The following is a 26013-nucleotide window of genomic DNA, read 5'->3' on the forward strand; positions in this document are numbered from 1 at the left end:
CAAAGTTATCTTGTTTAGGAGGGCAAAAGGTCAAGTTAGTTGGTATGTGAGTGTGAATGGAGAAAGCTTGGAAGAAGTGAAGTTTCTTAGATTCCTGGAAGTGGACATTTAAGCGAATGGAACCATGGCAGTGGAAGTAAGTCATAGGGTGGGTAAGGGAGCATTGGTTGTTGGAACATTGAAGAATGTCTCGAAAGGTCTTTTTCTGAGAGTGAGAAAATGGATGTTTAAAGATACAGAAGTCTCAATGATGACGAATGGTCGCGAGGCATGTGCTATAGATGAGGGTGTGTGGAAGTGCGGGGGATGTGTTGAAAGTGAAATGTTTGAGGACAATATGTGGTGTGAGGTGGCTGGATCAATTAAGTAATGAAAGGGTAAGAGAGATGTGTGGTAATAAAAAGAGAGTGGATGAGAGAGCTGAAGAAGGTTAGGTTATCAGGACATATTGAGAGAATGAATGAGGAATGGTTGACAGAGGAATTGTGTCAGAAGTGGAGGGACAAGGAGGATGGGGTAACCAAATTGGAGATAGAAGGATGGTGTGAAAAGATTTTGAGTGGCCGGTGCCTGAACTTGCATGAGGGTGAAAGGCGTGTACGGGATAGAGTGAATTGGTGCTATACAGGGGACTGAAACATGGCATCTGAAACGGCCGTGATAAACCATGGAAAGGTCTGTGAAGGCTGGATGTAGATAGGGAGCTATGTTTCGGTGTATTGAACATGACAGCTAGAGAATAGATATGACCAAATACGATCATTCTTCATTTGTTCCTGGCGCTAATTTGCAGGTGTGGGAAACGGCTTACATCTATGAAAAAACAGAATATATATATATATATATATATATATATATATATATATATATATATATATATATATATATATATATATATATATATATAATTTTTTTTTTTTTTTTTGCTTTGTCGCTGTCTCCCGCGTTTTTGAGGTAGCGCAAGGAAGCAGACGAAAGAAATGACCCAACCCACCCCCATACACATGTATATACATACGTCCACACACGCAAATATACATACCTACACAGCTTTCCATGGTTTACCCCAGACGCCTCACATGCCTTGATTCAATCCACTGACAGCACGTCAACCCCGGTATACCACATCGCTCCAATTCACCCTATTCCTTGCCCTACTTTCACCCTCCTGCATGTTCAGGCCCCGATCACACAAAATCTTTTTCACTCCATCTTTCCACCTCCAATTTGGTCTCCCTCTTCTCCTCGTTCCCTCCACCTCCGACACATATATCCTCTTGGTCAATCTTTCCTCACTCATTCTCTCCATGGGACCAAACCATTCAAAACACCCTCTTCTGCTCTCTCAACCACGCTCTTTTTATTTCCACACATCTCTCTTACCCTTACGTTACTTACTCGATCAAACCACCTCACACCACACATTGTCCTCAAACATCTCATTTCCAGCACATCCATCCTCCTGCGCACAACTCTATCCATAGTCCACGCCTCGCAACCATACAACATTGTTGGAACCACTATTCCTTCAAACATACCCATATATATATATATATATGGATCAGGTGTTTGCTTTGAAGAATGTATGTGAGAAATACTTAGAAAAGCAAAGGGATTTGTATGTAGCATTTATGGATCTGGAGAAGGCATATGATAGAGTTGATAGAGATGCTCTGTGGAAGGTATTAAGAATATATGGTGTGGGAGGCAAGTTGTTAGAAGCAGTGAAAAGTTTTTATCGAGGATGTAAGGCATGTGTACGTGTAGGAAGAGAGGAAAGTGATTGGTTCTCAGTGAATGTAGGTTTGCGGCAGGGGTGTGTGATGTCTCCATGGTTGTTTAATTTGTTTATGGATGGGGTTGTAAAGGAGGTAAATGCAAGAGTCCTGGAAAGAGGGGCAAGTATGAAGTCTGTTGGGGATGAGAGAGCTTGGGAAGTGAGTCAATTGTTGTTCGCTGATGATACAGCGCTGGTGGCTGATTCATGTGAGAAACTGCAGAAGCTGGTGACTGAGTTTGGTAAAGTGTGTGGAAGAAGAAAGTTGAGAGTAAATGTGAATAAGAGCAAGGTTATTAGGTACAGTAGGGGTGAGGGTCAAGTCAATTGGGAGGTGAGTTTGAATGGAGAAAAACTGGAGGAAGTGAAGTGTTTTAGATATCTGGGAGTGGATCTGTCAGCGGATGGAACCATGGAAGCGGAAGTGGATCATAGGGTGGGGGAGGGGGCGAAAATTTTGGGAGCCTTGAAAAATGTGTGGAAGTCGAGAACATTATCTCGGAAAGCAAAAATGGGTATGTTTGAGGGAATAGTGGTACCAACAATGCTGTATGGTTGCGAGGCGTGGGCTATGGATAGAGATGTGCGCAGGAGGATGGATGTGCTGGAAATGAGATGTTTGAGGACAATGTGTGGTGTGAGGTGGTTTGAGCGAGTAAGTAACGTAAGGGTAAGAGAGATGTGTGGAAATAAAAAGAGCGTGGTTGAGAGAGCAGAAGAGGGTGTTTTGAAATGGTTTGGGCACATGGAGAGAATGAGTGAGGAGAGATTGACCAAGAGGATATATGTGTCGGAGGTGGAGGGAACGAGGAGAAGAGGGAGACCAAATTGGAGGTGGAAAGATGGAGTGAAAAAGATTTTGTGTGATCGGGGCCTGAACATGCAGGAGGGTGAAAGGAGGGCAAGAAATAGAGTGAATTGGAGTCATGTGGTATACAGGGGTTGACGTGCTGTCAGTGGATTGAAGCAAGGCATGTGAAGCGTCTGGGGTAAACCATGGAAAGCTGTGTAGGTATGTATATTTGCGTGTGTGGACGTGTGTATGTACATGTGTATGGGGGGGGGGGCCATTTCTTTCGTCTGTTTCCTTGCGCTACCTCGCAAACGCGGGAGACAGCGACAAAGTATAAAAAAAAAAAAAAAAAAAAAAAAAATATATATATATATATATATATATATATATATATATATATAGAGAGAGAGAGAGAGAGAGAGAGAGAGAGAGAGAGAGAGAGAGAGAGAAGAGCAGTTATTGTCTAAGGTAACCCCTATCTTCAATAAGAAAAGGAATTCAAACTGTAGCAGACTACTGGGTTCTTTCGAGGTTGTTTGTGATAGTCGAAGATATCAGAAACTCACAGATTAGTGTGGTAAGTCAGAAGGTAAACAGATGATTCAGAGTGAATATCCTGCAAAATGTCATTTCAACTATGGAGGCACAAGAATAGGAAGTCGTGGACTTTATTTAGCTTCCGTGGAAAGTTCATCTCGTCATCAGAGTATACAATTACAAGTATATTAATTAGTTAGCTAATTGAATAAATAAAGCAAAACGCATCTATAATGAACATTAATGTGTATGATGAAACAAGTGTGTTTAGTTACAAAAACAAATTCAGAACGATTACAATGGAGATTCATTGTTTAACATAGTTATTGGGGAACATACAATGTTTTAGAGGGGGAAGTATCAGCCATGTCTTTTTCTTTTTATATCATTCATTGTTTATCTATATTAACCGAGAATTGTGAATCTATATGAACTGGGAAAGCATATTCTAAACACACACACACACACACACACACACACACCCCTGTTGCTGTCTCTCCAGTCGTCTGTTATAACTTGTAGAAGGTGTGAAGGCTTGCCTTCTCTCTACCCAACACCTTCAGGGACGGACGAATCGTTAAAGCAGTGGTAGTGATGGTGAACCGACCAACATTTGAAGCGTCTGCTGTTCAGCCTGGATGATATGGGGAACACTTGTTATCATATACAATGATTTAATTAAAGAAAACATTTTTATTGATTCTTGTGATTTTTTCTTTTGACTGGCCCTTTTACTGAAGAACAGTACTTTTTTTTTTTTATACCTTCACGATGTTTCCATATCTAACTGCAGGACTGGAAAAAAAATGCCCACTTATAACTAAAGTGATAAGAGATGTAACATTATATTCATAATAAGATACTCGTAATATTATATTCTGTTTAATGGGATTAACATGAATTTGAAGGACAGTCTTTTTTTTTTCATTATCTTCTTGATGTAAAGTTTTTTCTCTCCATATATGTATATATTCACAAAACATACGTAACCTCATATATGCAAAAACACCATTAGAAACACCACTTATCCGTGTTTACATATATATATATATATATATATATATATATATATATATATATATATATATATATATATATATATATATATATATGAAAGGTGTTTATTCCACTAGTATTACAATTTATGGAATAAAGGTCTTTGTGACCTTCTCACACACACATAAGTAATCCTATAATCCCATTTTAAGACGCCTGGCCTTTCTTGTCTTTTTTCTTCCTAACGCCATGCACTTTCCGAGAGGAAAATTTAATTACAAGTAAATGAGTTAAACTGCAGGCGAACTAAGAGGTAAAATTAGTTCTCTAAGAGAAAGGGAGAGAGAGAGAGAGAGAGAGAGAGAGAGAGAGAGAGAGAGAGAGAGAGAGAGAGAGAGAGAGAGAGCGCTAGTTCTGTAATTGCAAGAGGTGCGCATTCTTGACCTGCCGAGGAATTGGTGGTAATGTTGGAGGAGAAAAGTTGTTGGTGTTGGAGATGAAGCTAGGGAAAAAATATAGTGTTTGGAGAGATGGTGATACCGGCTGAGGGGTAAGTGAATAGGGTGGGGATGACAGTGAAGAGGAGGATGGTTGTGTTGGTGAAGAAGAGGGGGGTTGTGTTGGCGAAGAGGTGGATGGTTGTGTTGGTGAAGAGGAGAGTAATTGTGATTGTGAAGAATAGGTTGGATGTGTTGTTGAAGAGGAGAGTAATTGTGTTGGTGAAGAGGAGGATGGTTTTGTTGGTGAAGAGGAGAGTAATTGTGTTGGTGAAGAGGAGGATGGTTGTGTTGTTGAAGAGGAGAGTAATTGTGATTGTGAAGAGTAGGATGGTTGTGTTGGTGAGTAGGAGCGTAGTTGTGTTGGTGAAGAGTAGGGTCATTGTGTCGGTGAAGAGTAGATGGAAGGGTTGTGTTAGGTGAGGAGGAAGAGGATGAAGTGTGACGGGAGAGGGAGGGGAGTATGCTGGCGGTGGTGTTGTGTTGTTGAGGAGGGAATGGGTGGGAATGAAGTGTTGTTTTGACGCTGATGTGGACGGTTTTGATGTTAGGTGTGTGGGGGTGATGGTTGTGACGGCGGTGGTGATGGTACTGGTTGATTAAGTGACTCTATGAAGGTTTTATATTTAGCAGAAGGTTTTTAGAAAGTTTAAACAACGGGGTCTTTAGTAATGTTTTATTTGTGTCACAACTTTACACTTCGAATCTGTGGCTACAAATGAATGTTGTTCGCCATCGTTGGTACAGAACCATCCGCGCACAGAATGGCTGGCACTTTCTCATATCAACGACGGAACTTATTATCTGTTGTTGCATAAGAGACGAAGGAGTGGAGGGAGTGAATGAGGAAGAGGAATGTCGGTGGAATCCTTCCCTCTGTTGCATTTGACACACAACAAACGAGGTAAGACGTGAGCAAGTCAGGTATGTAAATGGAATGTTGCTGTTGCATTAGAGGCAGAACGGATCAGATAGCATATAAGCGAGGCAAATGTAAATGGGAACCATAATTTATGCTACAGACACTTGGGATAAGAAGCGGAATATGTCGACAGAAGGAGAGGAGAATTACTTCAGGACGAAAGTGATGTTTGTAAATGGGTAGGCAAATGGAAGCATGGAGAGAGAGAGAGAGAGAGAGAGAGAGAGAGAGAGAGAGAGAGAGAGAGAGAGAGAGAGAGAGAGAGAGAGAGAGTCAAGGAGGAGGAGGAATAAGAAGACCAAGAGAGTGTCAGGAATTATTAAGAAAGTTATGATTACTAAAACAGAGGACGAAAGACAATGCACAGAGAAAGAGATAGGAGTGCTGTTAAGATTGTAGGTTAGGTGAGGTGTTGTGTGTGTGTGTGTGTGTGTGTGTGTGTGTGTGTAGTTTCCTATTTGTGTGTTATGAGGAGAGTTTGACAGTAGACTCGCCCTAACTTTTAACTATGTGTAGCATGTCCTTACTCTTATGTGTTTACATACATACACCTCTGCTTAGCTAGGTACTCACATATAGACCAGCCCCGAGGGAAGGATGAACGCTGGGTTGGTTGTGGGCTGACTGCTGAGCCCAGGGTTCATACCCGGGCGGGCTCCTGCGTGAATTATGGTCAGCAACGGTAACCACTATATCAGGGAATCCTACGTGTTTATAAAGACCTAATTGTACTGTACAGGAAGGAAGTTACACACACTTGGGGCGTCCAATCTCTTGAACTTTCTCTAGTATCATAGTTGTTTTTTTTTTACACTTACGTATGTTCATCTTTCCTCTCTCATAAATACGATTATTCCATTCTTCCGCTTCTCTTATCCTGTAAAAGTCTTCCTTTGCATCATCACTGGTTATGGGGTCTGGTTGTCCTATCCCTTCATCTTTCGAAGAACTGTTCATTATCCACGTTATCAAGCTGGTTTAAACACTTGAAGGTTTTGAACACATCACCACTCAGTCTTCTGTTGGTGGGCAAATTTGAGGCCTGTAGCCTTTCCCTATAACTCGGCTCACATGATTCAGCTACCAGCTTTGTTACCCTCCTCTGGACGTGCTCCATTAGTTCTTTGTGCTTCTTTAAATACAGTGACCAAATTTGAGAAGTCTGTTCTAGTTCTGGCTTAACGGAGGATATGAGCTGCATGCTGAATATTTCCTTATTCATGTACTTGAGCAAAATGCTTATATTTGGTTGCAGAGCCTTTCTCTTCTTTATTGTTTCCATAATGTAGGATACTGGCGACAGTTTATATGGACAATATCAACTCCCAAGTCTCTCTCACACGTATAATCCTGCAGCTTGTTTGCCGCTGGTGATCATTCTTATCAAGACCTTCTTTTGTTGTGTCTCATCCTCATTACTTTACATTTACTGGGTTTGAATCCCATCATGTATCAGACCTGCTTTGGAGTCTGTCTTGGTCCCCTTGTAAGTTGCAGCGACCCACCCTATTTTACCACTCTCATAACTTCGGCATCATCTGCAAACATACTCGGGTAAAAGTCCAATACTTCAGGCAAGTCATTCACGTAGATACAAAAACAGCAATGGTCCCAGGACAGAACACTGCGGCAAGCCACTGGTGACCAAGTTATTTCGAGAAGTCATCCCTGAGATGCCTCTTCTGTTCCCTTCCACCAAGATGATGATCTATCCATTGAGAGAGTCTTCCCCTGATTTCTTCCTGGAGATCCAGCTTCTGTACCAGTCCCCCCTTCTATTTGGTTAGTGTCAAATGCTTTCTGGCTGTCCAGATGCAGACAATCCACCCAGCGTTCTCTTTTGTCTAAAGCGGAGCTCACTCTCAAGTGGAAATCTAATAGGGTCTTTACGCACGATCTGACACCATCTCTCTCTCTCTCTCTCTCTCTCTCTCTCTCTCTCTCTCTCTCTCTCTCTCTCTCTCTCTCTCTCTCTCTTTCTCTCTCTCTCTCTCTCTCTCTCTCTCTCTCTAAGTTGCTTCTCCTCTGCAGTAGAAACTGTATTTTTTGTGTGTGATTCTAAGTGACTGAGAAAATAATGCTAACTACTTCATGGTGATAAAAAGTTTCGTAATGAATACATTATAAAGAAAGTGTGCGAGGGATAGAAATTTATGGGCTTTGAGTAGGGGAGAGGATGAGTGAATGAAGGGGTGGGAAAGTCAAGCGTTATAAAAAAGAAAAATAGAGCGAGTGTAATGTATAGAAGTGAGAGAGAATCGAAAGAAAAAAGTGGTTAAGATAGGACAATTTTAGTAGAGAGAGAGAGAGAGAGAGAGAGAGAGAGAGAGAGAGAGAGAGAGGCAGTAAGGTGAGAAGTAAAGTGAGAGGTACTAAGGTGAAAAGCAATGAGTTGAGAGGCAATAAGGAGAGAGGCAAGTTGATAGTCAGGCGAAAGGCAGTAAGCGAATGCAGTAACGTGAGAGGCAGTGAAATGAGACAGCAAATTGGGAGGCACTAAGGTAAAAGTTAATAGGTAGGAGGCGCAAGTAAGAGTGAGTAAGGCGAGAGGAAGTAAGACGAGAGGTAGCAAGCTAAGAGGAAGTAAAGTACAGTAAGGTGAGAAACATTAAAATGAAGGACAGTAAAGTAAGAGGCATTGCGGTAAGAGGCGAGAAAGTGAGACAGTAAGATGAAACGCAGTTTGGTGAGAGGCAGTGGGATAAAAGGTAATGAAGTAAGAAGTAGTAAAACGGAGTAACGTGAGAGGCAGTAAAATGAGAGGAAATAAGGATGTGAAATAGCAAAGTGAGAGTCATTAAAAAGAGGGGCAGAAAAGTAAGAGGTAATAAAATATGGGGAAGAAAGTGAGAGGCAATGAAGCGAGAGGAAGTCCTGTGCAAGACAGTGAAATGAGAGTTAGGAAGGTGAGAGGCAGTAAAGTGAGACGTAATAAGGGGAAGGGGCAGTAAGGTGAGAGGCAGTAAGAGAGGAGCAGAAAGGTGGGAAGCAGTAAAGTGAGAGACAGTAAGGAGAGGAACAGTAAGGTGAGAGGCAGTAGGGTAAGATGCATTGAAGTAAAGAACAAAAAGATAGAGGCCGTGAGGTGAGAGGCACTTAAGTGACAGGTAATAGAATAAGGGTCATGAAAGTATTAAGTAAGAGGCAATAAGCTGAGGGGTAGTAGGGTAAGAGAGACATTAAGGTGAGAGGCAGTTCTGTGAAAGTTAGTATAGTGAGAGGCAGTGAGTGTGGGGAGAGTCTCATGTCCCGGAGACAGCGAGTGGTGTCTACCACAGCAAGAGGAAGTGAGACGAGATTGATGCAAATGTCCTGTTGGAATAGACTCTCTCTCTCTCTCTCTCTCTCTCTCTCTCTCTCTCTCTCTCTCTCTCTCTCTCTCTCGCCTGAGCTCTGAGGGATGCCATGATTGTGCCCGAGACGTGGGTAGTGATGATGGTGTCTCTCGCTGGTGAGGGTGGTGTGGTGATAATGACTTGGTGATGGTGTGGGCGATGATGATGTGGTGATGGTGATGTGATCACGGTGGTTTGTTGGTGTGATGATAATGTGGTGAGGGTGGTATGGTCATGATGGTGTGTCACTGGTGTGATGATCAGATGGTGGTGATGTGGTAATGATGATGTTCTGAGGGGGATGTGGTACTGATGATGTGTTGAGGGTGATGTGGTAATGATGATGTGTTGAGGGTGATGTGGTACTGATGATGTGTTGAGGGTGATGTGGTAATGATGATGTGGTGAGGGTGATGTTGTAATGATGTGGTGAGGATGATGTGGTAATGATGGTGTGGTGAGGGTGATGTGGTAATGATGATGTGTTGAGGGTGATGTGGTAATGATGATGAGGTGAGGGTGATGTGGTAATGATGGTGTGGTGAGGGTGATGTGGTAATGATGATGTGGTGAGGATGATGTGGTACTGATGATGTGTTGAGGGTGATGTGGTAATGATGATGTGGTGAGGGTGATGTGGTAATGATGATGTGGTGAGGGTGATGTGGTAATGATGTGGTAATGATGATGTGGTGAGGGTGATGTGGTAATGATGATCTGTTGAGGGTGATGTGGTAATGATGTGATGAGGGTGATGTGGTAATGATGGTGTGGTGAGGGTGATATGGTAATGATGATATGATGAGGATGATGTGGTAATGATGGTGTGGTGAGGGTGATGTGGTAATGATGGTGTGGTGAGGGTGATGTGGTACTGATAATGTGATGGGGTAATGTAGTAATGATGGTGTGGTGAGGGGGATGTGGTAATGATGATGTGATGAGGGTGATGTAGTAATGATGGTGTGGTGAGGGTGATGTGGTAATGATGGTGTGGTGAGGGTGATGTGGTAATGATGATGTGATGAGGGTGATGTGGTAATGATGATGTGATGGGGTAATGTAGTAATGATGGTGTGGTGAGGGGGATGTGGTAATGATGGTGTGGTGAGGGTTATGTGGTAATGATGATGTGGTGAGGGTGATGTGGTAATGATGATGTGATGAGGATGATGTGGTAATGATGATGATGTGAGGGTGATGTGGTAATGATGGTGTGGTGAGGGTGATGTGGTACTGATGATGTGATGGGGGTAATGTGGTAATGATGGTGTGGTGAGGGTGATGTGGTAATGATGATGTGATGAGGGTGATGTAGTAATGATGGTGTGGTGAGGGTGATGTGGTAATGATGGTGTGGTGAGGGTGATGTGGTAATGATGATGTGATGAGGGTGATGTGGTAATGATGATGTGGTGAGGGTGATGTGGTAATGATGGTGTGGTGAGGGTGATGTGGTAATGATGATGTGGTGAGGGTGATGTTGTAATGATGGTGTGGTGAGGGTGATGTGGTAATGATGGTGTGGTGAGGGTGATGTGGTAATGATGATGTGTTGAGGGTGATGTGGTAATGATGATGTGGTAATGATGGTGTGATGAGGGTGATGTGGTAATGATGATGTGATGAGGGTGATGTGGTAATGATGGTGTGGTGAGGGTGATGTGGTAATGATGGTGTGGTGAGGGTGATGTGGTAATGATGATGTGGTGAGGGTGATGTTGTAATGATGGTGTGGTGAGGGTGATGTGGTAATGATGATGTGATGAGGGTGATGTGGTAATGATGGTGTGGTGAGGGTGATGTAGTAATGATGGTGTGGTAATGATGGTGTGATGAGGGTGATGTGGTAATGATGATGTGATGAGGGTGATGTGGTAATGATGGTGTGGTGAGGGTGATGTGGTAATGATGGTGTGGTGAGGGTGATGTAGTAATGATGGTGTGGTAATGATGATGAGATGAGGGTGATGTGGTAATGATGGTGTGATGAGGGTGATGTGGTAATGATCGTGTGATGAGGGTGATGTGGTAATGATGATGTGGTGAGGGTGATGTGGTAATGATGGTGTGGTGAGGGTGATTTGGTACTGATGATGTGATGGGGGTAATGTGGTAATGATGGTGTGGTGAGGGTGATGTGGTAATGATGGTGTGGTGAGGGTGATGTGGTGAGGGTGATGTGGTAATGATGGTGTGATGAGGGTGATGTGGTAATGATGGTGTGATGAGGGTGATGTGGTGAGGGTGATGTGGTAATGATGGTGTGATGAGGGTGATGTGGTAATGATGATGTGATGAGGGTGATGTGGTAATGATGATGTGGTGAGGGTGATGTGGTAATGATGGTGTGGTGAGGGTGATGTGGTAATGATGATGTGGTGAGGGTGATGTTGTAATGATGGTGTGGTGAGGGTGATGTGGTAATGATGATGTGATGAGGGTGATGTGGTAATGATGGTGTGGTGAGGGTGATGTAGTAATGATGGTGTGGTAATGATGGTGTGATGAGGGTGATGTGGTAATGATGATGTGATGAGGGTGATGTGGTAATGATGGTGTGGTGAGGGTGATGTGGTAATGATGGTGTGGTGAGGGTGATGTAGTAATGATGGTGTGGTAATGATGATGAGATGAGGGTGATGTGGTAATGATGGTGTGATGAGGGTGATGTGGTAATGATCGTGTGATGAGGGTGATGTGGTAATGATGATGTGGTGAGGGTGATGTGGTAATGATGGTGTGGTGAGGGTGATTTGGTACTGATGATGTGATGGGGGTAATGTGGTAATGATGGTGTGGTGAGGGTGATGTGGTAATGATGGTGTGGTGAGGGTGATGTGGTGAGGGTGATGTGGAATGATGGTGTGTGAGGGTGATGTGGTAAGATGGTGTGAGAGGGTGATGTGGTGAGGGTGATGTGGTAATGATGGTGTGGTGAGGGTGATGTGGTAATGATGGTGTGGTGAGGGTGATGTGGGTGAGGGTGATGTGGTAATGATGGTGTGGTGAGGGTGATGTGGTAATGATGGTGTGGTGAGGGTGATGTGGTAATGATGGTGTGGTGAGGGTGATGTGGTAATGATGGTGTGGTGAGGGTGATGTGGTAATGATGGTGTGATGAGGGTGATGTGGTAATGATGGTGTGATGAGGGTGATGTGGTAATGATGGTGTGGTGAGGGTGATGTGGTAATGATGATGTGGTGAGGGTCATGGTGGTGATAATTCAGTGATGATGGTGTAAGGATGATGTTATGGTCATAATGGGCGAGATGATATGGTGATGATGATGGCGTAGTAGTGATGATGGTGTGGTTAGGTAAGGGGGGTTCATGTGATGTGGTGACTGGCCATGGTTGAGTGGCTGCATGATTCAATGGTCACCTCCCCACCCACCTGTGGGCAGAGGTGAGGGAGTCCGAGACGAAAAAGATATAAAAAAAAAAAAAAGAATGATGGAATCAAAAGTCTAGGGAGGTGAAACCGTGTCGAGAATGGATATACAATGTGTGTATTGTAGACGGTAGATGGTGAAGGTGCCTCGTGATGGTAATCGTAGTCGAGAACGGTGGTTCGTGTAGTGGTGGTGATAATGGTGACAGGGTCTGCGTCGTTAGGTGTGCCTGTGGTGATGATTCCCCTGGTGAAAATGGGGTTGATGATGGTGGTAGTGGAGTGGGGGAAAGGTAATGGTGATGGAGATGGTGTGAGCGACGATGTCGACGTGTGTTAATGCTGCCTGAGGATAAGGGACGGTCTTGGTATTAGCAGTTGATCGGGTTGTAGTGGCCAGAGAGCAGCAACGGGAAACGGTGGCCTCCGTGGCATCAACGGAGGGATCAACGGACAGTGACTCCTTCGTCTCGCCGATAGCTTGACGATGGTGATGTCAGAGATAGCCAGCCGGCAGTCTGTGCAGGTGTGACGTCTGTGGCGTCTGCGGCGGTGTGGGGGAGGCTGCTGCCTGCCTGCTGCAGCAGCAGCAGCAGCAGCAGCAGCTACGGGCAGGAGGACGGGCCGGGAGCCAGTTGTGTGTGTGAGCGAGTGTGGAGCGGATGCCTCTACGGCCCTTACCGAAAAGTCTTCAAGCCGCGCCACCATCATCACCACCATCATACGCACTTTCGTGAGAGTGAGGGAGAGTGAGAGTGAGGGAGAGAAAGTGTTGATGGTGGTGACTCTCCTATAACGCTTTCCCTCTACCTCTGCTCTGGTATGAGAGAAAAGATCTTATCTGTCTACAGTTTTTCCTGAGTGATTAATATTTTTTTTGAGGGGGGGTGAGAGATGGTGCGAGATGCTCTCTGTATGTGCTTCTTCGTCACACTCCGAGTGTTCAGAGGAGTCGTATATGTACCGGTGATTTTGCAATAGAAAAGGTGTTATCCTATATAGTGTGAGATGATACAAGATTGAAAAAGAAGAAGAAGGAATCCCTTTGTGTGTCTTGTAGGTGTTCCCTTGTAGTTACCCCCAACCCCCACCCCGTGTTTTAGAGAACATTAGATGAGAATTGGAGGGTAATTGTATGTGGCTCAGTGACCACTAACAGTCCTCGCCTGTGAGGAGGAGGTGAGGTTATCCAGGGAAGCTGTTGGTGCGAGACGGCCTCACTTCTCCTCCCACAGCTTCCACGGGCAGTCCCCCAGCCGTCTGTATGGTGGAGGGACTTGAGGATGTCATAAAACGAGAAAGGAATTCTCCCAGGCAGCGATTTTTCGTTCCTCGCATTAGTAAAGTTTGATTAGTGGCCTCCGCCTGAAATAAAGAATAGAAAAACGAGATTGAAAATGTTAAACCTCAAGTTACCTATGAGGAGTTGCGTGTAGTGAGGCAGACAGTGGTAGAGAGTGGATGATATATTGTGCCATATGTCCAAAGTCCAGCATCCATACCTGGTTACTTATCTTTTAGAAAGAGAAAATTAAAAAGTGGACAGTAAACCATGGGTTCACTCTGAACAGTAAACCAAGGGTTCACACTGAACAGTAAACCATGGGTTCACACTAAATAGTAAACCATGGGTTCATATTGGACTGTAAACCATGGGTTCACATTGAACAGTAAACCATGGGTTCACATGGAACAGTAAACCATGGGTTCACATTGAACAGTAAACCATGGGTTCACATTGGACTGTAAACCATGGGTTCACACTTGGACTGTAAACCATGGGTTCACATTGGACTGTAAACCATGGGTTCTTATTAAATAATTTGTTTTTGTGATTATTAGTGTCATGTTGTCTTATATTTCATGGCTAGATGTACGGATGTGGAGACGATTAAAACACAACAGAATATAAGATAAAGTGTTAAGATATATATATATATATATATATATATATATATATATATATATATATATATATATATATATATATATATATATATATAGTATACATAAACGTGTATCTATGGAAACCGGTATGATTTCTGTCGTTTTTGTTTTCATGAAAATGAGGAGCAACGTGTATGTGGGTGAAGTGTGTCGCTGTTACAGTCCCTTCGATTGGAAAAGTTAAGTGTTTTATTGTCAAGATACGTTGTGACCCCCATGGTTGTGGGAGAGTGACATGTGGACCGATACCTTTTCATAAGATTGGGGAAAGTGATGTCGGGTCATGACCCAGGTCGCCTGGGGGTTTAGAGGAATAGTGAGTTTAGGAGAAGTAATAAAGTGTCCCCCATGGTGGAAATAGAAAGGGAACAAAAGGGGCAGCTGATATGTTTACCCCCATGTGGACGAGAGGGTGGGGAGTGAGGTAATCTTTCTTCAGATCTCCCCAGGGTTGAGGAGTGAAGTGGAGTGACATTCACCACAGGTTAGAATGAGAGTGTGAGAAAGGTGGCATTACATTATCACCCTGGGGGACTGAGAAAAAAAAAAAAAAAAGATAGCTATTGTCCAGGTGAAAATAGTGTGAAGTAGGAAAGATCTTAATTTCACCCTGGGGGAAATTAAAGAACACAGTGTCTACCAGTGCCTCAAGCCAAGTCTACTCGATCCTCCTCCCCTGGGTTGTGCTGGGGAGTTGTGTTGTGGTGGGCTGGCTCATCCTGCACAGGACGAGGTCTCGCCAGGCCACAAAAGCCTCCCCACAACCCAACCAAATAAGGTGGTCACCCATGGAAACATAGGTAAAGCGACGTATATATATATATATATATATATATATATATATATATATATATATATATATATATATATATTTATATATATATATATATTCCAGGATTGTGGTTGAGCGCATCTGTGGCTCTCATTTTCCCGACTCTTCGAAATATATCTTTGTTTAAAACACGCCGGCCGGCCAGACAGCCAACCTCGAGCACGTGAGGTAGACCTTTGGGTATGATGGTCAGGTTTAAGGTTAGGTCATCATACCCGGGGGTCGTGCCATCGTCCTCGAGGGTCGTGTTGCCGTGGTCAAAGGGTTTGAGACGGAGGTTCTTGGTGTGTGTGTGTGTGTGTGTGTGTGTCTTGGGCGTGTGGTTAGCCCAGCCAATCCCCTGAGAGTGACTTTAAACGCCTTAATGAAAACAGACCAGTTCACTGTAGTTATATTAAGAGCGTGCACATTTGTACGTAGGTTGTTGTTGACGTTATTGTAATTCATCCATGTACATATTTGTACATTTTTGGGGGGTACGTACACTGCATTCACTGTGGCACATTTCATCCATATTGGCAATTTATCATTCGCATCCGCCTTATTTCTTTCCTTGCATATTTACGTAGTCTGTTGCTTTCGAGACTTGCTCTTTGATAATATCATATCCTTTTCTGTGACCATATCATGTTATATATTTTCACATCCTTTCATATGACCACTCTTTTCTCTCCCTCTACAAACTGGAAAATGTCACAAGTGTTGTTTCTTCTCGCTAAGCTGTTGAAGAATAGCTTAATTAGCTGGTAATACGTGGGAGAGCTCTCGAGTCGGTAACACCACATGTGCTCAGAGAGACGTTGTTTTAGATCAGTGAAAAATGATGAATGGGTTGTATATATATCAGTCAGCCTCTCTCTCTCTCTCTCTCTCTCTCTCTCTCTCTCTCTCTCTCTCTCTCTCTCTCTCTCTCTCTCTCTCTCTGTATATGTATAGTAATTTATTTATTTTTCTGTATGTACAGAAGGGTGAAAACCATACGTGCCGTGTTCATGGTCTGTTTCCCGTGTTGAGGGCAGCAGACATTTTTACACGGTAAACGGCGGTTCAACACCAGCGTTGGGACGAGGACAGCGGGTGTGTGGGAGGAGAGGGGGAATCTGTGGCCCGTTGAAATTTGTAATTTATTCGGCGTGGTGTTGGTGGAGGTGGTGGTGGTGGGAGGTTAATTATTATGACCGCTCAGGATATATGACTAGCGGTGAATACTTAAATTCTTCCCATCTTATTGTTCAATGTGTCTTGCTGCAGAGTGCAAGCTGGTGGATGTGATTGACGTGGCTTTGAAGGTGATATTTTGTAGGGAGGAGGAAACACGTACAATTTTTTTTTTTTTCCTGTCGTGCTGAAGGTGATAATTTGCATGGCTCAGAGGGTGGCAGTACGCCTGGGGTTGACTGTGATAATTAACATGGTGATTTAACGTTGACTGTGACATTCACATGGCGTTCAGGGTGATAATTAACTTGGCGTTCGAAGTGATAAGTAACAAGGCATCGATGATGTTAATTCATTTGGTGTTGAAGGTTATATTATCACAGGGCGATTTACACGGCACTGAAGGTGATAATTCACACGGCGTTAATTGCGATAATTCACCCATGTCATTAAGGATGATATTTCAGGCGTAGGACGAAGGTGATGACTTCCATGGTGTTGATAATGGCATCACGCGAGGTGTTGCGTCTAGAGGTACGAGAGGTGAAGTGGTGAGAGGTACGAGAGGTGAAGTGGTGATAGATACGAGAGGTGAAGTGATGAGAGGTACGAGAGGTGAAGTGGTGAGAGATACGAAGAGGTGAAGTGGTGATAGATACGAGAGGTGAAGTGATGAGAGGTACGAGAGGTGAAGTGGTGAGAGATACGAGAGGTGAAGTGGTGATAGATACGAGAGGTGAAGTGATGAGAGGTACGAGAGGTGAAGTGGTGAGAGGTACGAGAGGTGAAGTGGTGAGAGGTACGAGAGGTGAAGTGGTTAGGCTAATTACTCCCGAGTCGTTATTGATCTGCAGATGTGGTGATGTTCATGGCCCTCCAGCTGCTTCTTTGAAGTGCATTAGATAGTCATTTATTTTGTGCATGACACAGAAAATGATAAACGTGATGCACAAGGTGATATTGTACATGGAATACGAAGAGTTCTTTAAAAGGGTTGAAGGTAATGATGGCATATATATATATATATATATATATATATATATATATATATATATATATATATATATATATATATATACACATTTTTTTTTCTCTCTCTTTATTTTATACTATTTGCCATTTCCCGCGTTAGCGAGTTAGCGTTAAGAAAAGAGGACTGAGGGTTTGAGGGAAATCCTCACCTGGCCCCCTTCTCTGTTCCCTCTGGAAATTGAAAACGAGAGGGGAGAATTTCCAACCCCCCGCTCCCTCCCATTTTAGTCGCCTTCTACGACACGCAGGGAATACGTGGGAACTATTCTTTCTCCCCTATCCCCAGGGATATATATATATATATATATATATATATATATATATATATATATATATATATATATATATATATATATATATATATTTATTTCTTTCTTTCAAACTATTCGCCATTTCCCACGTTAGCGAGGTAGCGTTAAGAACAGAGGACTGGGCCTTGGAGGGAATATCCTCACCTGCCCCCTTCTCTGTTCCTTGTTTTGGAAAATTAAAAAAAAAAACGAGAGGGGAAGATTTCCAGCCCCCCGCTCCCTCCCCTTTTAGTCGCCTTCTACGACACGCAGGGAATACATGGGAACTATTCTTTCTCCCCTATCCCCAGGGATATATATATATATATATATATATATATATATATATATATATATATATATATATATATATATATATACATATACGAAGGTGAAATCGCACTTCAGTAGGAGTTCATGCAATTCCACTTGACATATAATTTTTTTTTATATAACATGTAATTTTTCTATACATGTGGCACATGTGCCACATGTATAGAAAAATTAAATGTTACATCATATTATATAAACTACTGAAGTGCTATTTCACCTTCATAACTTTCATCACGGATTAGTGTGATCATATATATATATATATATATATATATATATATATATATATATATATATATATATATATATATATATATATTTTCATACTATTCGCCATTTCCCGCATTAGCGAGGTAGCGTTAAGAACAGAGGACTGGGCCTTTGAGGGAATATCCTCATATGGCCCCCTTCTCTGTTCCTTCTTTTGGAAAATTTAAAAAAAAATGAGAGGGGAGGATTTCCAGCCCCCCGCTCGCTTCCCTTTTAGTCGCCTTCTACGACATGCAGGGAATACGTGGGAAGTATTCTTTCTCCCTATATATATATTTATCTATTTATTCACTTTGCCCCGTCGCTGCCCCCCGCGCCAGCGAGGTAGTGCAAGGAAACAGACGAAAGAATGGCCCAACCCACCAACATACACATGCATATACATACACGTCCACACACACCACATATACACACCTATACATCTCAACGCATACATATATATACACACACACAGACATATACATATATACCCATGTACATAATTCATACTGTCTTCCTTTATTCATTCCCATCGCCACCCCGCCACACATGGAATAACAACATCCTTCCCCCTCATGTGTGTGAGGTAGTGCTAGGAAAAGACAACAAAGGCCCTATTCGTTCACACTCAGTCTCTAGCTGTCATGTAATAATGCACCGAAACCACAGCTCCCTTTCCACATCCAGGCCCCACAGAACTTTCCATGGTTTACCCCAAACGCTTCACATGCCCTGGTTCAATCCATTGACAACATGTCGACCCCAGTATACCACATCGTTCCAATTCACTCTATTCCTTGCACGCCTTTCACCCTCCTGCATGTTCAGGCCCCGATAACTCAAAATCTTTTTCACTCCATCTTTCCCCCTCCAATTTGGTCACCCATTTCTCCTCGTTCCCTCCATCTTTGACACGTACATCCTCTTTGTTAATCCTCCTTACTCATCCTCACGAGTCCAAATTATTTCAACAAAGCCACTTCTGCTCTCTCAACCACTCTTTTTATTACCACACATATCTTTTACCCTTTCATTACTTAGTCAATCAAACCACATATATTTTATTTCATATATATTTGTCATTTCCCATATTAGTGAAGTAGTGTTAAGAGCATGAGGATAGAGGACAAAGAGGATATATGCATCAGAAGTGGAGGGAACAATCACCCCGCCAATTACTACCAATTTCTCAACTGCCCATATCTCTTGCACATGCTATCACTGCTTCACTAAATATCTCCCATTCCCCTTGCTTTTTTTTTTTTTTTTTTTTAAAGGGACATGCATAAATATACATCAGTGAGTAGAGAACCTGGTCAGAGAGAAGTGTTGGACTCTGTACAAATTTTTAGGTGTGCAAAAGATAGACTCCTAGATGTTAATGTGTTGGGAGGGGAAACTAATATGAATGAGAAGAGGGTGAGAAAGAAATGAGCTTGGAAAAAAGGTGTGTGTGTGTGTGTGTGTGTGTGTGTGTGTGTGTGTGTGTGTGTGTGTGTGTGTGTGTGTGTGTGTGAAATACCAGAAGAGATTGGGTATAGAATAGCTAAAGTTGTAATATATATATATATATATATATATATATATATATATATATATATATATATATATATATATATACACACACACTTCCTGACTCTGGAGTCCGCTCTATCTCACTGAAACTTACAGCAGCGCTTAGGAAGCAGGCTACGTCTGCTGGGTGGGACCACAGGTTATAATGTAGACCGATGTGTGTGCGTCGGTGCAGCTTCGAAAATAGCGATATACGTAGTACCGGTGGTGATTTATATGACCCTTGGCCATTATTATATCATAGTCTAAAGATCAGCGTTTAAATGGTTTTATTTCACAATATATATATATATATATATATATATATATATATATATATATATATATATATATATATATATATATATGTATTGTTGACTGGTTGGTAGGGTTATTTAATGTATGTATGACTCATGGTGAGGTGCCTGAGGATTGGCGGAATGCGTGCATAGTGCCATTGCACAAAGGCAAAGGGGATAAGAGTGAGTGCTCAAATTACAGAGGTATAAGTTTGTTGAGTATTCCTGGTAAATTATATGGGAGGGTATTGATTGAGAGGGTGAAGGCATGTACAGAGCATCAGATTGGGGAAGAGCAGTGTGGTTTCAGAAGTGGTAGAGGATGTGTGGATCAGGTGTTTGCTTTGAAGAATGTATGTGAGAAATACTTAGAAGAGCAAATATATTTGTATGTAGCATTTATGGATCTGGAGAAGGCATATGATAGAGTTGATAGAGATGCTCTGTGGAAGGTATTAAGAATATATGGTGTGGGTGGCAAGTTGTTAGAAGCAGTGAAAAGTTTTTATCGAGGATGTAAGGCATGTATACGTGTAGGAAGAGAGGAAAGTGATTGGTTCTCAGTGAATGTAGGTTTGCGGCAGGGGTGTGTGATGTCTCCATGGTTGTTTAATTTGTTTATGGATGGGGTTGTTAGGGAGGTGAATGCAAGAGTTTTGGAGAGAGGGGCAAAAATGAAGTCTGTTGTGGATGAGAGAGCTTGGGAAGTGAGTCAGTTGTTGTTCGCTGATGATACAGCGCTGGTGGCTGATTCATGTGAGAAACTGCAGAAGCTGGTGACTGAGTTTGGTAAAGTGTGTGAAAGAATAAAGTTAAGAGTGAATGTGAATAAGAGCAAGGTTATTAGGTACAGTAGGGTTGAAGGTCAAGTCAATTGGGAGGTAAGTTTGAATGGGGAAAAACTGGAGGAAGTAAAGTGTTTTAGATATCTGGGAGTGGATCTGGCAGCGGATGGAACCATGGAAGCAGAAGTGAATCATAGGGTGGGGGAGGTGGCGAAAATCCTGGGAGCCTTGAAGAATGTGTGGAAGTCGAGAACATTATCTCGGAAAGCAAAAATGGGTATGTTTGAAGGAATAGTGGTTCCAACAATGTTGTATGGCTGCGATGCGTGGGCTATGGATAGAGTTGTGCGCAGGAGGATGGATGTGCTGAAAATGAGATGTTTGAGGACAATGTGTGGTGTGAGGTGGATTGATCGAGTAAGTAATGTAAGGGTAAGAGAGATGTGTGGAAATAAAAAGACTGTGGTTGAGAGAGCAGAAGAGGGTGTTTTGAAATGGTTTGGTCACATGGAGAGAATGAGTGAGGAAAGATTGACCAAGAGGATATATGTGTCGGAGGTGGAGGGAACGAGGAGAAGTGGGACACCAAATTGGAGGTGGAAAGACGGAGTGAAAAAGATTTTGAGTGATCGGGGCCTGAACATACAGGAGGGTGAAAGGAGGGCAAGGAATAGAGTGAATTGGATCGATGTGGTATACCGGGGTTGACGTGCTGTCAGTGGATTGAATCAGGGCATGTGAAGCGTCTGGGGTAAACCATGGAAAGCTGTGTGGGGTCTGGATGTGGAAAGGGAGCTGGGGTTTCGGGCATTACTGCATGACAGCTAGAGACTGAGTGTGAACGAATGAGGCCTTTGTTGTCTTTTCCTAGCGCTACCCCGCACACATGAGGGGGGAGGGGGATGGTATTCCATGTGTGGCGAGGTGGCGATGAGAATGAATAAAGGCAGACAGTGTGAATTGTGTGCATGGGTATATATGTGTGTGTCTGTGTATGTATATGTATGTGTACATTGAGATGTATAGGTGTGTATATTTGCGTGAGTGGACGTGTGTGTATATACATGTGTATGGGGGTGGGTTGGGCCATTTCTTTCGTCTGTTTCCTTGCGCTACCTCGCAAACGCGGGAGACAGCGACAAAGCAAAATAAATAGATAAAAAAAAAATATATATATATATATATATATATATATATATATATATATATATATATATATATATATATATATGCTTTATCATTTATATTACACATGAAAATTTTGATTTGTATATCTCTGGTAGCAATAATCTGTTGGTAATGAAAGTGGTCATTAAAATTTTTATGCGTGCTAATTAGTATCCTAATAAAGGTATGAATTACATTGTATTGAAATTCAGATTCATTAAGGCGTTGATATTATATATATATATATATATATATATATATATATATATATATATATATATATATATATATATATCATGCAAACCTCCAGCAGCCAGGATCGAACCCGGGACCGCTGCGCAAGAGGCAGAAATGCTAACCGCTAGGCTATAGGCCTGGCTAATAGGAAAAACTATTCGAATACTAAGTACTCGAATACCCTTCGTCTCACATTGGTGAGCAACGGGGTCTACACCGGTTATTTCCTAACAGGCGCACATAGCCAGCAGATAGCATTTTACCGAACCTAACTGTAGCATTGCTGCCTCTTGCACAGGGGTCCCTGGTTGGGTCGTGGCTGTTGGAGGTTTGTATGTTCTATGAAGGTGCGCGTTCATTCATATGCACTTTATTCGTATATATATATATATATATATATATATATATATATATATATATATATATATATATATATATATATATATATATATACTGGAGGGATGTCTGATCATTATCTTGTGGAGGCTAAGGTGAAGATTTGTATGGGTTTTCAGAAAAGAAGAGTGAATGTTGGGGTGAAGAGGGTGGTGAGAGTAAGTGAGCTTGAGAAGGAGACCTGTGTGAGGAAGTACCAGGAGAGACTGAGTACAGAATGGAAAAAGGTGAGAACAATGGAAGTAAGGGGAGTGGGGGAGGAATGGGATGTATTTAGGGAATCAGTGATGGATTGCGCAAAAGATGCTTGTGGCATGAAAAGAGTGGGAGGTGGGTTGATTAGAAAGGGTAGTGAGTGGTGGGATGAAGAAGTAAGAGTATTAGTGAAAGAGAAGAGAGAGGCATTTGGACGATTTTTGCAGGGAAAAAATGCAATTGAGTGGGAGATGTATAAAAGAAAGAGACAGGAGGTCAAGAGAAAGGTGCAAGAGGTGAAAAAAAGGGCAAATGAGAGTTGGGGTGAGAGAGTATCATTAAATTTTAGGGAGAATAAAAAGATGTTCTGGAAGGAGGTAAATAAAGTGCGTAATACAAGGGAGCAAATGGGAACTTCGGTGAAGGGCGCAAGTGGGGAGGTGATAACAAGTAGTGGTGATGTGAGAAGGAGATGGAGTGAGTATTTTGAAGGTTTGTTGAATGTGTTTGATGATAGAGTGGCAGATATAGGGTGTTTTGGTCGAGGTGGTGTGCAAAGTGAGAGGGTTAGGGAAAATGATTTGGTAAACAGAGAAGAGGTAGTGAAAGCTTTGCGGAAGATGAAAGCCGGCAAGGCAGCAGGTTTGGATGGTATTGCAGTGGAATTTATTAAAAAAGGGGGTGACTGTATTGTTGACTGGTTGGTGAGGTGCCTGAGGATTGGCGGAATGCGTGCATAGTGCCATTGTACAAAGGCAAAGGGGATAAGAGTGAGTGCTCAAATTACAGAGGTATAAGTTTGTTGAGTATTCCTGGTAAATTATATGGGAGGGTATTGATTGAGAGGGTGAAGGCATGTACAGAGCATCAGATTGGGGAAGAGCAGTGTGGTTTCAGAAGTGGTAGAGGATGTGTGGATCAGGTGTTTGCTTTGAAGAATGTATGTGAGAAATACTTAGAAAAGCAAATGGATTTGTATGTAGCATTTATGGATCTGGAGAAGGCATATGATAGAGTTGATAGAGATGCTCTGTGGAAGGTATTAAGAATATATGGTGTGGGAGGCAAGTTGTTAGAAGCAGTGAAAAGTTTTTATCGAGGATGTAAGGCATGTGTACGTGTAGGAAGAGAGGAAAGTGATTGGTTCTCAGTGAATGTAGGTTTGCGGCAGGGGTGTGTGATGTCTCCATGGTTGTTTAATTTGTTTATGGATGGGGTTGTTAGTGAGGTAAATGCAAGAGTTTTGGAAAGAGGGGCAAGTATGAAGTCTGTTGGGGATGAGAGAGCTTGGGAAGTGAGTCAGTTGTTGTTCGCTGATGATACAGCGCTGGTGGCTGATTCATGTGAGAAACTGCAGAAGCTGGTGACTGAGTTTGGAAAAGTGTGTGGAAGAAGAAAGTTAAGAGTAAATGTGAATAAGAGCAAGGTTATTAGGTACAGTAGGGTTGAGGGTCAAGTCAATTGGGAGGTGAGTTTGAATGGAGAAAAACTGGAGGAAGTAAAGTGTTTTAGATATCTGGGAGTGGATCTGGCAGCGGATGGAACCATGGAAGCGGAAGTGGATCATAGGGTGGGGGAGGGGGCGAAAATCCTGGGAGCCTTGAAGAATGTGTGGAAGTCGAGAACATTATCTCGGAAAGCAAAAATGGGTATGTTTGAAGGAATAGTGGTTCCAACAACGTTGTATGGTTGCGAGGCGTGGGCTATGGATAGAGTTGTGCGCAGGAGGATGGATGTGCTGGAAATGAGATGTTTGAGGACAATGTGTGGTGTGAGGTGGTTTGATCGAGTGAGTAACGTAAGGGTAAGAGAGATGTGTGGAAATAAAAAGAGCTTGGTTGAGAGAGCAGAAGAGGGTGTTTTGAAGTGGTTTGGGCACATGGAGAGGATGAGTGAGGAAAGATTGACCAAGAGGATATATGTGTCGGAGGTGGAGGGAACAAGGAGAAGAGGGAGACCAAATTGGAGGTGGAAAGATGGAGTGAAAAAGATTTTGTGTGATCGGGGCCTGAGCATGCATGAGGGTGAAAGGAGGGCAAGGAATAGAGTGAATTGGAGCGATGTGGTATACCGGGGTTGACGTGCTGTCAGTGGATTGAAGCAGGGCATGTGAAGCGTCTGGGGTAAACCATGGAAAGCTGTGTAGGTATGTATATTTGCGTGTGTGGACGTATGTATATACATGTGTATGGGGGGGGGGGGTTGGGCCATTTCTTTCGTCTGTTTCATTGCGCTACCTCGCAAACGCGGGAGACAGCGACAAAGTATAATAAAAAATAAAAAATAATATATATATATATATATATATATATATATATATATATATATATATATATATATATATATATATATATATATATATATATACTGTTCCATTCAAATTACTCACATTACTAGCATTCAAATTACTCACTGCATCTCCCTTTCACCTCACCAGTACTTGTTATTATCTCCCCATTTGTCCCCTTCACCGATGTTCCCATTTGTTCTCATGTCTTACGCATTTTATTTACCTTCTTCCAAAACATCCTTTTATTTTCCCCTAAAATTTAATGGTACTCACTCACCCCAACTCTCATTTGCCCTCATTTTCACCTCTTGGACCTTTCTCTTGACCTCTTGCCTCTTTCTTTTATACATCTGCCAGGCATTTGCACTATTTTCCTGGAAAAATCGTCCAAATGCCTCTCTCTTTTCTTTCACTAACAATCTTACTTATTTATTTATTTGTTTATTTTACTTTGTCGCTGTCTCCCGCGTTAGCGAGGTAGCGCAAGGAAACAGACGAATGAATGGCCCAACCCACCCACATACACATGTATATACATACACGTCCACACACGCAAATATACATACCTATACATCTCAACGTATACATATATATACTCACACAAACATATACATATATACACATGTACATAATTCATACTGTCTACCTTTATTCATTCCCATCGCCACTCCGCCACACATGAATAACAACCCCTTCCCCCAAATGTGCGCACGGTAGCGCTAGGAAAAGACAACAAAGGCCTCATTCGAACACAGTCTCTAGCTGTCATGTATAATGCACCGAAACCGCAGCTCCCTTTCCACATCCAGGCACCACAGAACTTTCCATGGTTTACCCCAGACGCTTCACATGCCCTGGTTCAATCCAGTGACAGCACGTTGACCTCGGTATACCACATCGTTCCAGTTCACTATATTCCTTGCACGCCTTTCACCCTCCTACATGTTCAGGCCCCGATCACTCGAAATCTTTTTCACTCCATCTTTCCACCTCCAATT

The 26013-nt window shown here is 42.5% G+C and overlaps 1 protein-coding gene across 1 annotated transcript in view; it reads left to right on the forward strand.

Moving 5' to 3' along the window:
• The first annotated feature begins 11959 nt into the window (after positions 1 to 11959).
• Positions 11960 to 26013, forward strand: part of LOC139764508 (uncharacterized) — a 612046-nt gene continuing 597992 nt past the window's right edge. Inside the window, exon 1 of the mRNA XM_071691139.1 lies at positions 11960 to 13071. The gene's annotated coding sequence lies outside the window, so the exon portion shown is untranslated. The remainder of the gene's footprint in view (positions 13072 to 26013) is intronic.

The sequence above is a fragment of the Panulirus ornatus genome, chromosome 4 (genome assembly GCF_036320965.1).
Source record: "Panulirus ornatus isolate Po-2019 chromosome 4, ASM3632096v1, whole genome shotgun sequence".
NCBI lineage: Eukaryota > Metazoa > Arthropoda > Malacostraca > Decapoda > Palinuridae > Panulirus > Panulirus ornatus.